We start from the raw sequence: 14,157 nt of genomic DNA on the forward strand, positions 1-14,157 counted from the left end.
GATTAAAATAAGTCAAGCAGAGAGAGTCAATTATCATATGGATTTGCTTATCTGTGGAGCATAAGGAATAACACGGAGGACAGGGGGAAATGGAGAGGAGAAGGGAGTTGAGGGAAATTGGAGGGGGAGATGAACCGTAAGAGACTGTGGACTCTGAAAACCAATCTGAGGGTTTGGAGGGAAGGGTGTAGGAAGTTGGGTGAGCCTGGTGGTGTATATTATGGAGGGCATGTATTGCATGGAACACTTTATGTAGTGCAAAACAATAAATTCTGGAACATTTAAAAGAAATGTAAAAAATAAATAAACAAAAATTTTTAAAAATCATGGAAACAAGTGAAAGTGACAGCACAACTGTTCAAAATAATTGGGATGCCCCAATTCAGTCCTGGGAGGAAAGTACAGAGCAACACAAGACTTCCTCAAGAAATAAGAACGGTCTTAAGTACACAACCTCATTGTACACCTATAAAGAGCTGGAGAAAGAACATCAATGAGAGCCTAAACCCATCAGGAGAAGATAAATAATAAAGATCAGAGCAGAAATCTGTGAAATGGAAAGCAAAAGTACAGTGGAGCAGATCGGTAAGACTAGGAGCTGGTTCTTTGAAAGAGTTAATAAGATAAATACCTGACCAATTAACAGATAAGCCCCTAGCAAGACTTATCAAAAACAAAAAGAAAGAACCCAAATTAATAAAATCATGAACGAAAGAAAAGAGATCGCAACCAACACCAAAGAAATACAAACCGTTATAAGAACATATTATGAGCAACTATATGCCAGCAAAACTCACAATCTGGAAGAATGGATGCATTCCTAGACACATATAAACTACCAAAACTGAACCAGGAAGAATTAGAAAACCTGAACAGACCCATGACCAATAAGGAGATTGAAGCCATTATCAAAATCCCCCCCCCCCCCCAAAAAAAAAAAAAAAAAACAAGAGCCCAGGGCCGGACAGCTTCCCAATTGAATTTTACCCCACATTTAAAGAAAAACTAATACTTGTTCTCCTGACACCATTCCAAACAATAGAAATGGAAGGAGAACTTCCAAGCCCATATTATGAAGCCAGCATTGTTTTGATCTCAAACCATCAAAGAGCCCATCAAAAAGGAGAATTATAGACCCAAATCCCTGATGAACATGGCTGCAAAACTTATCACCAAAATAAAAACCAATCGGATCCAACAATACATAAAAAGTATAATTCAATATGACCAAGGGAGATCTATTCCCGAACTTCAAGGATGGTCCAACATCTGCAAATCAATCAGTGTCAAACAATACATTAACAAAAGAAAGAACAAGAACCATGTGCTACTCTCAATAGTGGTTTGAAAAGCATTTGACAGAGTACAGCATCCTTTCTTGATCAAAACTCTTCACTGTGTAGGGATAGAGGGCATATACTTCAGTATCATCAAAGCCATGTATGAAAAACACACAGCAAATATTCTCAATGGGGAAAGATTAAGAGCTTTTCCTCTATGTTCAGGAACAATTCCTTTGGAAACTTATCACCACTGCTATTCAACATAGTACTAGAAGTCCTAGCCTTGGCAATAAGATGACCCAAAGGAATAAAAGGCATCTGAACTGGAGAATGAGAACTCTCATTCTTTGCAGACGATATTATACTTTCTGTGGAAAACTCCAAAACTGCTAGAACTCATGCAGGAATTCAGTAGTGTGTCAGTATAGAAAATCAATGCACAGAAAGCAGTTGCCCTTCTGTACACCAACAAGGCAGATGAAGGAGAAATTAAAGAGTTGATTCTATTTACAATTGCACCCAAAGCCATTAGATATTGAGGAATAAATCTAATGAAAGAGGCAAAGAATCTGTACTCAGGAAACTATGAAGCACTCATGAAAGAAATTGAGGAAGACACAATGAAATGGAAAAATATCCCATTCTTATGGATTGGGAGAACAAAGGTTGGGAAAAATGTCTATGCTACCTAAAACAATCTACACATTGAATGTAACCCATATCAAAATACCGTCAACTTTTTTTCAAAAAATGGAACAAGCAATCCTAAAATTTATGTTACCAGAAGAGACCCAGAATAGCCAGAGGGATGTTGAAAACATTGTTTTGAGTTTGAGAGCAATGCTGAAAAGCTGGCAGCACCACAATTTCAGACTTCAAACTCTTATTACAAAGCTGTAATTATCAAGACAGTATGGTATACTGGCACAAAAACAGACACATAGATCAATGGAACAGAGTAGAGAGCCCAGAAACTGACCCTTAACTCTATGGTCAACTAATCTTTGACAAAGCATGAATGAATGTTCAATGGAAAAAGACAGTCTCTTCAACAAGTGGCATTGGGAAAATTGGACAGCTACATGCAGAAAAATGAAACTTGACCATTTCTTTACACCATGCACAAAAATAGACTCAAATGGATGAAAGACCTCAATGAGAGAGAGAAATTCATCAAAATCCCCGAGGAGAGCACAGGCAGCAACCTCTTCAACCCCAGCCACAGCAACTTCTTCCTAGAAACATCACCAAAGGCAAGGGAAGCAAGGGCAAAGATGAACGCTTGATCTTCATCAAGATCAAAAGCTTTTGCACAGGAAAGGAAGCAGTCCACAAAACCAAAGGGCAACTGAATGGAAGAAAATATTTGCAATTGCTGTATCAGATAAAGGGCTTTTATCCAAAATCTATAATGAACTTACCAAACTCAATACCCAAAAAACAAAGAATCCAATCAAGAAATGGGCAGAAAACATGAACAGAAATTTATGCAAAGAAGACATCCAGATGGCCAACAGACACATGAAAAAGTGCTCCACATCATGGAAATACAAATCAAAACCACACTGTGATATCACCTCACACCAGTCAGAATGGCTAAAATTAACAAGTCTGGAAATGACAGACATTGGTGAGATTGCAGAAGAAGGGTAAGCCTCCTACACTGTTGGTGGGAGTGCAAGCTAGTGCAGCCACCCTGGAAACAGTGTGGAGGTTCCTCCAAAAGTTGAAAATGGAGCTACCATATGACCCAGCAATCACACTACTGGGTGTTTACCCTAAAGATACGAATGTAGTGATATGAAGGGGCACGTTCACCCAAATGTTTATAGCAGAAATGTAAACAATAGCCAAACTATGGAAAGAGCCTAGATGTCCAAGGACAGAGGAATGGTTAAAAAAGATGTGGTGTGTGTGTGTGTGCGTGTGTGTGTGTGTGTGTGTGTGTGTGTGAGGAAATATTACGCAGCCATCAAAAAATGAAATCTTGCCATTTGAAATGATTTGGCTGGAACTAAAGGGTATTATCCTAAGCGAAATAAGTCAATCAGAGAAAGACAATTATCTTGTGATCTCACTGATATGAAGAATTTGGAAACAAGACAGAGGATTGTAGGGGAAGGGAAGAAAAAATGAAACACGATGGGACCAGAGAGGGAGACAAACCATAAGAGATCTTAATCTCAGGAAACAACTGAGGATTGCTGGAATAGAGAAGGGTGGGAGGCATGGGGTGGCTGGGTTATGGACATTGGGGAGGGTCTGTGCTATTGGGAATGTGTTCACAGAACTGTACCCCAGAAACAAATAATATATTATATGTTAATTGTTAAAAAGCAATACATCTATTTCAATGCTCACAGTTACTCCATAATTAAGATAATCATGAAGTCAAATGGGAACTTGTTAGGAAACCTTTTTCTCATTTTTGATTCACATGTTCATTCGGTCAAAGAACTGAATGTTGCAACAGCATATACATCCTGATGTTTGATACAAAATTAAAAGAAAAAGTTTTAAATGTTTATATTATCTGTCACCTAGTATAGAGGTTCCTCACTCTGCAGTATTTTGATCAGAGAAAAGAAGTGGGATAACACGTTGATCTCTTGGAAATGTGCTTAATTCTCAGTCTATTTAATTGATATATTGACCCTTAAGAACATGGTATAGTGTATACAGATGGTGGGAATGGGGGAGAGTAGAAAGTTCTAGAGTAGTACTTCAAAAACATTATAGGTAAATGCTTTCTTTGAAGAATACTCAAACCAACTGACAAAAGACATTTTTAAGGCATGAATAAAAGCAAACATGACATCTTTTTCATAAGTAGGGCAGTTACAAAACTGTGGTGAGTAGACACCAACATCATTTGAAAAAAATTGTTTCATTGAATTGCCACACATTTCCCTTTACACATTACTTGAAATAAAATGCTGCTTTTAGAATTAATAAAGCAGATGCAAATAATATCTTAATGTAACTAAATGGAGAAAAATTCAACAGAGTACAAAATTTTGAAACTGTGTGAAGAAAAGTGAGGGTTTTGGAAGGGAAGGTGTGTGGGGTTGGGTGAGCCTGGTGGTGGGTCTTAAGGAGGACATGTATTGCATGGAGCATAGGTGTGGTGCATACACAACCAATCTTGGAACACTGAAAAAAATATATTTAAGATGTGAATTTAAAAAAAAATGTAGGAAATGAATCAATATCGCAGAGAGGAAGAAACTGAAGTTATCTCTTCCCAGATACACCAACGGTGAAACTACATTTAGGGAAATTCCCTCTGAAAATGACTAGAAGACTAGCACATAAGCTTTCCCATAGATATGGCTATGAAGAGAAAGTCACATCAAAATGGATATGAGGGGCAGAGATGTCATCTGAAACAGATCTACAAGCAAGAGTGATCTCACACACACACATAGAGGCACTTCTCGAATATTTGAGGAATCCAAGCCCCACATGAGGCACCCTTTTCCCTGGGGACATGAGAAAGTAAGAAAGACTCCACACTGTCTGAATTTGGAAATCAACAATACTTAACTCTGGGATTTACAAACTCAGTCCTGCTTAAGTCCAGGAGAGATGGAGGGTTGTAGGAAATGAAGACTCCAATCTTAAAGGGTCAGAGCACTCTATCACTCAACATGAGACCCAGCATGGAAGAAGCATTTTGAAAATCTCCTGAATGGATGTGCTGGACATCACTGAGAGGTGATCACAGAAACCCAGGCAAAATGAGGAAGTGGATCCATATTTTCCAAATAACCAAGCAAAAACAAAAACAAAAACAAAAAAAAACAAAACTAAATGTCAGAAAAAGAACTACACAGGACTGAGATCAGCAATATGTCTGATAAGAATTCAAAGTAATGTGATCATAAAGATGCTCACGGACCTCAACGGAAAGGACGGGAAAGAGCATAAAGAGACATAAAATATAAAGAACCAATCAGGGAAGAGCACAGGGACAGTAGTCGCCTTGTCTGGCAGCCTGGGTCGCCAGCAGGCAGCACAGTTTTGGCCTATGTAACTAGGTAATACTAGTCAGCCTCCATATGGAGATGATTCAAGATGACCAATGAGGAACAGCTTCCCAAATAGGTTCAACTGAGTAAAGCAGACTTTGAAATTATGGCACGAGATGAGTTAATTCTTTTTTTTTTAATTTTTATATTTTTTATTTTTATTTGTTTATTTTCAGCATAACAGTGTTCATTGTTTTGGCATCACACCCAGTGCTCCATGCAGTACCTGCCCTCCCAATTACCCACCACCTGGTTCCTCAACCTCCCACCCCCCAGCCCCTTCAAAACCCTCTGGTTCTTTTTCAGAGTCCATAGACTCTCATGGTTCATCTGCCCTTCCAGTTTCCCTCAACTCCCTCTCCTCTTCATCTCCCCATGTCCTCCGTGTTCTTTGTTATGCTCCACAAATAAGTGAGACCATATGATACTTGACTCTCTCTGCTTGACTTATTTCGCTCAGCATAATCTCTTCCAGTCCCGTCCATGTTGCTACAAAAGTTGGGTATTCATCCTTTCTGATGGAGGCATAATACTCCATCGTGTATATCGACCACATCTTCCTTATCCATTCATCCGTTGAAGGGCATCTTGGTTCTTTCCACAATTTGGCAACCGTGGCCATTGCTGCAATAAACATTGGGGTACAGATGGCCTTTCTCTTCACTACATCTGGATCTTTGGGGTAAATACCTAACAGTGCAATTGCAGGGTCATAGGGAAGCTCTATTCTTAATTTCTTCAGGAATCTCCACACTGTTCTCCAAATTGCCTGCACTAACTTGCATTCCCACCAACAGTGTTAGAGGGTTCCCCTTACTCCACATCCTCTCCAACACACGTTGTTTCCTGGCTTGCTAATTTTGGCCATTCTAACTGGTGTCAGGTGATATCTCAATGAGGTTTTAATTTGAATCTCCCTGATGGCTAGTGATGATGAACATTTTTTCATGTGTCTGATAGCCATTTGTATGTCTTCGTTGGAGAAGTGTCTGTTCATATCTTTGGCCCATTTTTTGATACGATTATCTGTTTTGTGTGTGTTGAGGTTGAGAAGTTCTTTATAGATCCTGGATATCAAACTTTTGTCTGTACTGTCAATTGCAAATATCTTCTCCCATTCTGTGGGTTGCCTTTATGTTTTGTTGACTGTTTCCTTTGCTGTGCAGAAGCTTTTGATCTTGCTGATGTCCCAAGAGTTCATTTTCCCTTTTGTTTCCTTTGCCTTTGATGACATATCTTGAAAGAAGTTGCTGTGGCTGATATCGAAGAGGTTACTGCCTATGTTCTCCTCTAGCATTGTGATGGATTCCTGTCTCATGTTTTTTATTACAAGTTTTTATAACAAGTTTGTTACAAGTCTTTTATCCATTTACAGTTTATCTTTGTTTATGGTGTAAGAGAATGGTGGAGTTTCATTCTTCTACATATCACTGTCCAGTTTTCCCTGCACGATTTATTGAAGAGACTGTCTTTTTTCCATTGTATATTTTTTCCTGTTTTGTCGAATTATTTGACTATAGAGTTGAGGGTCCATATCTGAGATCTTCACTCTGTTCCACTGGTCTATGTGTCTCTTTTTATGCCAGTACCATGCTGTCTTGGTGATCACAGCTTTGTAGTAAAGCTTGAACTCGGCTAATGTGATGCCGCCAGTTTTGTTTTTGTTTTTCCACATTTCTTTAGCAATTCGGGGTCTCTTCTGATTCCATACAAATTTTAGGATTATTTGCTCTAGCTCTTTGAAAAATACCAGTGGAATTTTGATCGGAATGGCATTAAAAGTGTAGATTGCTCTAGGCAGTATAGACATTTTAACAATGTTTATTCTTCCAATCCAAGAGCATGGAACAATCTTCCATCGTTTTGTGTCTTCTTCCATTTCTTTCATGAGTGTTCTCTTGTTCCTCGAGTACAGGACCTTTAGCACTTTGGTTAGGCTTATTCCCATGTATCTTATGGTTCTTAGTGCTATGGTAAATGGAATCAATTCTCTAATTTCCCTTTCTGTATTTTCATTGTTAGTGTATAAGAAAGCTACTGATTTCTGTACATTGACTTTGTCTCCTGCCACGTTACTGAATTGCTGTATGAGTTCTAGTAGTTTGGGGGTGGAGTCTTTGGGGTTTTCCATAGAAAGAATCATGTCATCTGCGAAGAGAGTTTGACTTCTTCCTGGCAAATTTAGATAATTTTATTTCTCTTTTTTTCTGATTGCCGTTGCTAGGACTTTTAGTACTATTTTGAACAAGAGTGGTGAGAGTGGGCATCCTTGTCGTGTTCCTGATCTCAATAGGAAGGCTGCAAGCTTTTTCCCATTGAGGATGATATTTGCTGTGGGTCTTTCATAGAAAGATTTGATATGTTCAAGAATGTTCCCTCTATCCCTATACTTGGAAGCGATTTAATCAGGAACGGATGCTGGATTTTTCTCAAATGCTTTTCCTGCATCAATTGAGAGGGCCATGTGGTTCTTCTCTCTTCTCTTATTGATTTGTTCTATCACATTGATTCATTTGCGAATGTTGAACCAACCTTGCAACCCAGGGATGAATCCCACCTGGTCATGGTGGATAATCTTTTTCATGTGCTGCTGGATCCTGTTTGCTAAGATCTTGTTGAGAATCTTTGCATCCATATTCATCAGTGATATTGGTCTGAAATTCTCCTGTTCTTTGCCTGGTTTCGGAATCAGGGTAATGCTGGCTTCAGAAAAAGAGTCTGGAAGTTTTCCTTCTGCTTCAATTTTTTTGGAAAAGCTTCAGGAGAATTGGTGTTTTTCTTCTTTGAAAGTTTAGTAGAATTCCCCAGGGAATCCGTCAGGTCCTGGGCTCTTGTTTTTTGCGAGGTTTTTGGTCACTGCTTCAATCTCGTTACTAGATATCAATCTATTCAGGTTTTCAATTTCTTCCTGGTTCAATTTTGGGAGTTTTTAGTTTTCCAGGAGGAATGCATCCATTTCATCTAGGTTGCTTAGTTTATTGGCGTATAACTGTTGGTAATGATTTCTGAGAAGTGTTTCTATTCCTTGGTGTTACTTGGGATCTCTCCCTTTTCATTAATAATTTTATTAATTTGGGCTTTCTCTCATTTTTTTTGGATTAGTGTGGCCAATGGTTTATCGATCTTATTGATTCTTTCAAAAAACCAGCTTCTAGTTTCATTGATACGTTCTCCTGTATCTCTGGTGCCTACCTCATTGATCTATGCTCTAATCTTGATTATTTCCCTTCTTGCATGTGGAGTTGGTTAGACTTGTTGTTGATAATCCAGTTCTTTAAGGTGTAGAGAGAGCTGGTGTATTCTGGATTTTTCAATTTTTTTGAGGGAGGCTTGGATGGCTATGTATTTCCCCCTTAGAACCGCCTTTGCTGTATCCCATAGGTTTTGGACCGAAGTGTCTTCATTCTCATTGGTTTCCATGAATTGTTTAAGTTCATCTTTGATCTCCTGCTTGATCCAAGCATTCTTAAGCAAAGTAGTCTTTAGCTTCCAGGTGTTAAGAGTTCCTTCTGAACTTTTCCTTGTGATTGAGTTCCAGTTTCAAAGCATTGTGATCTGAGAATATGCAGGGAATAATGTCAGTCTTTTGGTATCGGTTGAGTCCTGCTTTGTGACCGAGTATGTGGTCTATTGTGGAGAAGGTTCCATGTGCTCTTGAGAAGAATGTGTATTCTGTAGTTTTAGGGTGGAATGTTCTGTATGTGTCTATGAGATCCATCTGGTCCAATGTTTCATTCAATGCTCTTATTTCTTTATTAGCTTTCTGCTTCGATGATCAGTCTATTTCTGAGAGAGGCATATTAAGATCTCCTACTATTAGTGTATTCATATCAATATGACTCTTCATCTTGATTAATAGTTTTCTTATGTAATTGGGTGCTCCCGTATTGGAGGCATAGATATTTGCAATTGTTAGATCATCTTGGTGCATAGTCCCTTTCAGAATGATTTAGTGTCCTTCTGTATCTCTGACTACAGTCCTTAGTTTAAAATCTAATATATATGATATGAGAATTGCTACTCCAGCCTTCTTTTGAGGCTCATTGGCATGAAAGATGCTTCTCCATCCCTTCACTTTCAGTCGGGGTATCCTTAGGTTCAAAATGGGTCTCTTGTAGACAACATATGGATGGGTCCTGTCGTTTTATCCAATCTGCAACCCTGTGTCATTTTATGAGTGCATTTAGGCCATTCACATTGAGAGTGATTATTGAGAGATAGGTTTTTTATTGACATCGTGTTTCCTTTGAAGTCTTTCTGTTTGTAGATTGCTTCTATATTTCTGTTCAATGATATTCTTAGGATTTTTTTTCTCTATTTAGAACCCCCCTTAATATTTCCTGCAGTGTCAGCTTGGTGTTTGCATAGTCTTTTACGCCTTGCAGGTCTTAGAAACTTTATCTCTCCATTCATTTTGAATGTCAGTCTTGCTGGATAGAGTATTCTTGGTTGCATGTTCTTCTCATTTAGTACTCTGAATATATTTTGCCAGCCCTTCCTGGCTTGCCAAGTCTCTGTGGAAAGGTCTGATGTTATTCTAATGGGCTTTCCTCTGTATGTAAGGAGCTTTTTTGTCCTAGCTGCTTTTAAGAGGGTCTGTCGTGAAACATAATTCCTCATTTTAACTATAAGGTGTCGTGAGGACATTCGAGAATCTAAAATCTTGGGAGGAAATCTCTCTGCCTCTAGTACATGAACGTTGTTTCCATTCGTGAGATTGGGAAAATTTCCATAGACAACTTGTTCCACTATATCTTCTAGAATTCTTTCTTTTTCCTCCCCTTCAGGGATTCCAATAATTCTGACGTTGGAACGTTTCATGGCATCATTTATTCCCCTGATTCTGTTTTCTTGGCTTCTGAACTGTTTGTTCCAGGCCTCCTGCTGATCCTTTCTCTCTATCTGTTTGTCCTCCAGATCACTAATTCTATCTTCTGTCTCAGTTACACTAGCTTTTAGAGAATTTAGATTAGATTGGAATTCATTGAGAGCATTTTGAACATCAACCCTGGTGGCTTTCAGTTCTGCCCTAATCAATTCTGTTTGGTCATCCATGGCTTTCTCCAACCTAGTTATTGCCTGGATAATTGTTATTCTGAATTCCTTTTCCGACATATTGTCTATGTTGATAGCCATTAGCTCTGTTGCAGAAGATCCATCCTCTGTATTTTTCTTCTGTTGGGTATTCCTCCTCCTAATCATTTTGTTAAGAGATGACTGAACAGATGCAGCTGGACGTATTGATTGTGGTGCAGTCAAGGTGCACCCTGGAACGCTTCTGTGCAATCAGGGATCTCCACCCAAATGAGAGAAAAAAGAAAAGAATAAGAAATAGAGAAGAAGAAAGAAAAAAAAAGGAAAAGAAAAAAAGGAAAAAGGAGCGAGAGATAGAGAAACAGGAAAAGAAAGGGAAGATAAAAGAGAAGGCTCTGCCCAAATGGGCCCAAATGTAAGATTTATGAAGTATACAAACAAAAACAGACAAAGAAAAAGACTGATAAAATATATGACAAGAGGAAAAAAAAATATATATATATATATACATAAGCAAAAAAGGGAAGAACCTCATCAGAATGAACCCCAAGTGTAAGATTTATATATTATCAGGACAAACACAAATTCACAGAAACACTGACAGAAGGAAAAATTTGGAGAGTGCTTATAAATTCTCAGTGTGGCTGAGGAAGGTTATTTTGATTCTTCCTGAATATATCTTGATGTTTTTGTTAAGGGACTCAACTTTCCTAAGTTACAGGGGCATTAGAAACTGGTTTGCCTATAGGGGTAGCATTGATTGGGGAAAGGGGATTACCTTGAAGTTTAACTCTATATGTATAGTAGAAAATAAAAATTAAAAAAGAATAAACTAGACTAAACTAAGTTAAAATTTAAAAAAGAATTAAAAAAAATAGAAAAGCAAAAGAAATACATGGGTGTATGTATCAAAAAGTTCAGGTTAGAAAGTTATTAAAGAATTTGATGTACTGGACATCTCAGTGTGATGGTAAATAGGTTAAAAATTATCTGTATGTATAAAAAAAAGAACCAGAATATTGATAAAGAGTTAAAAATAAAAGTTGTATTTATGAAGTAGTGGTGGTTGTTCTTTTTTTCTTCTTTTTTTTTTAGATTTTATTTATTTATTTGTCAGAGAGGAGAGCAAGAGAGTGAGCACAGGCAGACAGAGTGGCAGGCAGAGGCAGAGGGAGAAGCATGCTCCCTGCTGAGCAAGGAGCTGGTTGTGGACTCGATCCCAGGACACTGGGATCATGACCTAAGCCGAAGGCAGCTGCTTTAACAGCTGAGCCACCCAGGCATCCCTATGGTGGTTGTTCTGTTGTAGTCTTCTTTTTTTTTCTTCCTTCCTGGTTGGTTTTCTGGGGGAGGGGCCTGCCATGTGGGTTTTCAGACAATGATGTTCCTTGAGTTAGGTCCTCCCACTACCCTCAAGGGGGTGGGCTCTGAGGAAACTGTTTTTTTTTTTTCAGGCTTTTGTTCTCTGGGGTTTTTTATGTTCTTTCATCTGTTTTCTCTCGCCTTGACAGCTTTTGAGGGTTTTTGGAGTTTTAGAGGAGAGCAAACTGCACCTCAGAGAGAAGCCTCAGAATGCTCTGCAGAGCTGCTGCCAGAGCCGATTCTGAGTCACGGTCTCTGGGGATGCAGGAGCTCCTCATTGTACCCAATACCAGGGCAGTGGCGACTGTCTAGGCAGCACCAGACCGCCAGAGAGGTTCCAAGCTGTGATCGCACACTGAGATTTTCCCACTGTCCCGGGGTGGGAATGTCTGTTTTTTCCGGATGCCAGAGCTCCAGGCTAGAACCTATGAGCACCTCTCCCAAGGGAGGTTGTGGGATGCATGCATTTCAGGATTGCCGTCTGGCCAGGCTCCCTGCCCCTCATGGGAGCCAGACCCCACTCGTTCTCGGGCACACTTGTGGGTCAGGTGCACTGGCGGCTCAGGGACGGAGACCTGATTTCTCCACCTCATTCTCTCTGGCTCAGTGCCAGGGGAGGCTCTCCTGGGTCCAGGGGCTTAGGTCCGTGTCCCTAACCGCCCAGATTCCCACTACTTTCCCACCCCCACCCCCAAAATCATTTGCTCTTTGTTTTTTGAGCACTTTCAAACAGACTCCAAGTTAATGCTGGTCCCCAGATGCAGGGCACTCTCATATTGGGGTATTACTTTCCAATCGGTCAGCTCTGGTGGCTCCCCTTTTGTTTATCTTCCGATATCAGTCCGATGCTCCCAGTCTGCTTTACCTGCCACTGGCGTCTTCTGCTCCTGTAGAGATCCAGACGTGTATAATTCTGATCTCAGGCTGATTTCATGGGTGGTTGGAGTTCTTTGGTAGGTAATCAGCTCACTTTAGGTTACAGGTTGAAATGGTGCCTCCTCCTACTTCCCCCCATCTTGACTCTGAGATGAGTTAATTCTAAGATGGAAATGAGATGAATCATATGTCCAAGCTTCAGATAGCAAGGATGCAGATATGATTGCTTATGATATAACAAGGTTAAGGGAGTCTGAAGAAAAACTAAAGCATCAACAATACTAGGCAGCAACAAAGGAGCAAGAGATGTAAGTGTGTCCTACTCAAATCCAGTACCTCAAGCGAGTCCAATAGCCCAGCATTGCCCAAATGAGATCAACAATGGTAGGCCCAGCTATCAACTTATTTTTCCTAAAAATGAAAGGTGACCTGAATCAGGCTAAAGACAAATGGGAAAAAGCCCCAAATGAACTGAGTGCCTGGGAGTTTATACCTGATAGAGGCTTGATTGTGTGGGACTATTCCAAAGTGGCCACCTCTGAATAATTCCCCTTCTAGAACAAGTAGACACTTAAGAAATGTTTCTGTTTGAAAAAAAAAAAAAATAGAGAAACAGAAGTCTTAAGTCTGAGGCACACTCTTTTTGGAGTAACAAAAACCTAGAGATTTGAACTCCTGAATTGAATATGTAAAATTCCTTTAAAATGGAAACTTGGAATATGCATCACTCCTAACCTTGCCTATAGTGACGTAAGGACATTGTATATCAGTTTTGCTATATCAAGACTATGGGCTTCATGATTCTTGTTGAACTTCTGGGTCAAAGCTCAAACAACAAAAATTTTGTCGTTTAAGAGTTTATTTGCTGAGAACAATTTAGTAGTCATGAGAGAATCAAATGATAGATATCAGCACAAATAGTTCATATATTTAGCCAATACTCATACTTAGCCAATACTCGATACTAGATCGAGCCTTAAATCAATATAGTTTCAATCAATGGTTTTATCTTTGAATGATTGCTAATGCTATGGGTAATCGTACAGAGGACTGTACAGACATAAAGGTGTGGTATCAAACCTCAGGTTGAAACTTTTGGAAACACTATAAACATTCATGTCAGTATAGATTGTATAAAGATATTGGCTGTGATGAGACTCACTGTTTTTTTCATTTTTTTTTTCAGTAGTGAAATTGAATCCACATTTTGTTACAGGCATATGCTGAAAAAGCATTGTCATTGGTGTTGATGTGTTTCCTTCATTGTATTTGGTCCTTTTTTCCATTGCATTCTTGATATTAAATTAAATGTGCCTAGAAATAAAAACATACTAGCGCACCTGGGTTGCTCAGTCAGTTAATCATCTGCCTTTGGCTCAGGTCGTGATTCCAGGGGCCTGGGATTGAGCCCTGCCTTTGGGATCCCTGATCAATAGGGAGTCTGCTTCTACCTCTACTTCTGTCCCTTTCTAAACTTGTGTTCTCTCTTGCTTGCTCACTCTATGTCTCAAATAAATAAAATCTCTTTAAAAAAAGAAAGAAAAAATAGCAAACAGAACTGAAGAATTCAA

General features: G+C 39.2%; 1 pseudogene; it reads left to right on the forward strand.

The window, feature by feature from the left end:
* The first annotated feature begins 5,360 nt into the window (after nt 1-5,360).
* LOC123936305 lies at nt 5,361-13,144 on the forward strand (annotated as a pseudogene).
* Nucleotides 13,145-14,157: the final 1,013 nt, after the last annotated feature.

Source organism: Meles meles, unplaced genomic scaffold (genome assembly GCF_922984935.1).
Source record: "Meles meles unplaced genomic scaffold, mMelMel3.1 paternal haplotype, whole genome shotgun sequence".
NCBI classification, from domain to species: domain Eukaryota; kingdom Metazoa; phylum Chordata; class Mammalia; order Carnivora; family Mustelidae; genus Meles; species Meles meles.